This window comes from Megascapheus bottae, chromosome 10 (genome assembly GCF_031878675.1).
Source record: "Megascapheus bottae isolate mThoBot1 chromosome 10, mThoBot2.hap1, whole genome shotgun sequence".
NCBI lineage: Eukaryota > Metazoa > Chordata > Mammalia > Rodentia > Geomyidae > Megascapheus > Megascapheus bottae.
In genome coordinates, this window is record NC_143518.1 from 1,097,927 (window position 1) to 1,101,980 (window position 4,054).

A 4,054-nucleotide genomic window follows, 5' to 3' on the forward strand; every position below is an offset into this window, starting at 1 on the left:
ATTTTTGGCTGAAGAAGTGGTTCAAAGACTGGGAACTGGTGCTGTGGCTCAAAGAACTAGAGAACTAGCCTTGAGCTGAAGAGCTTAGGAACAGCACCTAGGCTCTGAGTTCGGGCCCCATGACTGATCAAAATAAAAAGTATTTCTGATTTGTATCCCTTTTCTTTTTTATTTTTTTCTAGTCCTGGCTTGAACTCAGGGCCTGAGCACTCTCCGTGGGCTTTCTCAAGGCTAGAGCTGTACCACTTGAGTCATAGCACCACTTCTGGCTTTTTCTATGTATGTGGGTACCGAGGAATCGAACCCTGGTCTTTGTGCATGCTAGGCAAGCACTCTACCACTAGGCTAAACTCCAAGCTGTGTATCCCTTTTCTCCATTAAAAAAATTAAAAACTAACAACTACATTTTTGAAAACTCCTTTATTATTTTTGTTATTGAGAGCATGCCAGATAACAATAGGATAACCAAAACTCTTCTGTCAGGATCTTTCCTCTAACTCTAACCCAATATCAAAGGAGGCAAAATGATATGAGCCTTGTCATATTCTTACCACCAAAGTTTCTAGTCAAAGGACATTCAAATTATTGTCTCTTTTTTCATGTTTTCAATGGAATTTAATTGAAGATATAGTAAAAAAGAAAAGTTAAACAAAACCAACCAATCTAACAAGGATTAATGTGGTAAAACTTATAACAGTCATTAGAGTTGCCAAAATGCTATTTGAAAATGTTCATTTCAATATGCACTATTCCATTTAATAGCCTATAACACTAAACTAGAAATATGGGCTTACTTATGTAAATCTGGCTTATTTTGCATAAAAAAGACATGTGGATTAAGCCAGTTATCGACTTTTGTCAGCTTTCTGTGGATTTATCAAATATGAAATGAATATTGATTAAAATTACTAGCAAATGCTTCATTTTCCCTAATGGAGTAACAAGATTTGACAGAGTTTAATGCCTTGAATTTAGCTAATGTATTAAATCTGAGAGGTTAAGCATTGAAAATCAACACACTCAAGTGTAGATTATATAATCATTTTGAAAATATGGAGGTATGAAAAAATTGAACATTAACTGTTTCATTTTGGTAAAAATTACACAAGTGACTGCATCTGAGGGTATCCTATGTTTCCTGCACTCAAGGACTGCTAGCTTTGGTCCTGTTTCCAAAGCATACCAACCAACTCAAATCCATGCTCCATGTCTTGCTTAGTTCTTCATTTTGTCTATTTCTCTGCTCAGAAACCTTAAACTAAGGTCCCCCACAATAACCCACAGATTAATAAAGGCTCACAGACCTTTATCTTCCAGGCTCCAGCAATATTATCTTCATGATCACAACCTCATCATCATTTATTACTTTTACCATCATTATTTCCTCAGCCTCTACTTCATTCTGTACTGTTACCATCAGCACAGCTAATTAGCCTCTTTGCACAGTTTTTTTTTTCTCTCACTGTTACACATTATCATTTAAATCAAGTGCTTACTTAACTTCTGTTTCTTTTTTTTCTTTTTGTGGGTCATGGAGCTTGAACTCTGGGCCTGGGTGCTGTCCCTGAGCTCTTCAGCTCAAGGCCATCACTCAATCCCTGGAGCCTCATTTCCACTTGCCATTTTCTAGTGGTTAATTGAAGATAAGAGTCTCACATTCTTTAGAGCCCGGGCTGGCTTTGAACCGTGATCCTCAGATCTCAACCTCCTGAGTAGCTAGGATTACAGACATGAGCCACCGCGCCCAGCTTAATTTATGTTTCTTTTACTAGACTGTTAACATCACAATGGCTGAGACTTTGCTTAGTTCATGGATATATTTCTAGTCTCCACTGTAGAATGACAGTACTCAGTAAATATTTGTAGGCTGAATAAATAACAGCTGGAAACTTTCTTTATCTTTTTATAGAAACATTTTCTTTTTTTCAGTACTCAGGTTTCAACTACAGCCACAGGCAAAGTCCTCCTCCCATTGATCCATACATACCGCATTTTGCACTGCTTGTTTTTTTAGGTAGATTTTCACTTTCTGTCCAAATGCATACTGTACTACACATTTGATACTTTACCCATTATAGAATTACACTCCAGAGACACTGTGATAAGTGAAAAGTCACAAAGTAGCAACATTATATATTTATTTCATTATATATATTAAGGCCTTCTAACCCCTTTCAGCTTTCATATAAAAATTTCTCTCATATTAACCTTTCCCACACTCTTATAAACATTTCATATGCTCCTTAAATACTATCTCTATTCTTAAACCTACATAATTGTTTTGTTTTGTTTTGTTTTGTTTTTCCAGTCCTGGGCTTGAGCTCAGGGCCTGAGCACTGTCCTTGGATTTTTCTCAAGGCTAGAACTCTACCACTTGAGCCTCAGCATCACTTCTGGCTTTTTCTAAGTACGTGGTACCAAGGAATCGAACCAGGGTATCATGCATGCTAGGCAAGCACTCTACCACTAGGCCAAACTCCCGGCCCCAAAACCTACATAATTTTAACAACATAAATTCTGTATGAGTACTATCAGTGAAACATACTACAACTTGAACACTGAAGATCATGAATTCTGTAGCTGTTCAATACTGACAGTGACGAAGGGGATGAAAATGAGACGAATGTATGCAAAGCCAAGCGAAGTATCACTGCTCTTCTGAAGGTACTGCTTCCTCAGATTCATGACATGATTCAGTATCTTCCCTCTGCACAGTAACTTCTAGTTCTGCTGAAGATATAGTCTAACTGATCTCTTGTTGGAGTGATCAACATAGTTATGGGGAGTTGCTGGTGCTGCTTTTTCTTCTGAGTGAGAGGTTTTTTAATAAACTGCTATGTCACTCCTGATTTTATTTACAAAGTGCAACAAATGATGCATCTAGGGGGTCCCATTCTTCAGCCAATCGCTGAAGTTATTTGGCCATTCTGACTGCGGTTGCAGTGGATCGAGTGTTAGGCCAACCTCCTTGTCTCCAAACCAAAGTTCACCCTGTTCTTAATCCTCTTCTTCACTTGCTGATTTTGTCTCATCCATGTTAAAGACTTGTTCAGGGTTATAGTCTCTTCCTCGATGATGGATTTGGTCATGTCGTTCATGTACTCCTCAGCTCCGGCTTTATCCACAGAGGCAGCGTCTCCATGCAGAGAAACTCTCCTGAGTCCAAAGTGTATTTAAAATTTGTCAAACCAGCCCTTGCTGGTACTGAATGGGGTTGTTTGATCTAGTGGGAGAAGCGCTTGACAGGCCTGCTTCTGCATCATCATCCTCATCTTCATCCTCATCTCCATACTGAATGACCGTGTTTCTGCAGAATTATCATGAAATGGCTTGGCCTTCATCTAAATGGGATTGGTATCCAGAAAGATATTCTTCTTGCAGTCATTTATCCATCCTCACAACGGCCTTATTGCAGGAAGTACCCATCCTCTATGCAGTCCTGTTAAAGTCACTGTTTCCACAGACCTACTTTTCTTTTTGTTATTCTGTCTATAGTGAACAACGGATTCGTTAATCCCATAATGGTGGACTACAGTCACGATGGTAAGCATCTACCTCTGGCACTTGGATTCACTGCAGGAAGCCTTGGAGGACACAGAACATTTGGGTGGTATTTGGGGGGCTTGAAATAAATTCAAACTTTTACTAAAATTTCACAAAACACAACACTGCAGTGTTCCACTCCACCAGCAATGGCACATCAATGTGAAGTGGATAAGGAGACATGCTAAAGGTGTGGGCACAGTAAGGGAAAGCAAACAGACCAATGCTACAATCATTGTGCCAATCAGCGCCCAGGATATAGAGCACAGAGCTGTGGTTGGTCGTCTTCCATTCCATCAACGAATAGTGTGACGTGTACAGATGATGTGCAACAGACAAGGAGAGGTGCTGAAGGTATGAGCACCATGCCTGAGATCAAATAGACCCATGCTACAGACACTGAGCTAATCAGAGCTCAGGTCCTGTGGTCGCCTTCCATTCCATCGGCGAATAGTGTGACATGTACAATCTCACATTGGCAAACTGGCACAAGTGATAGTGGCTGCACTGC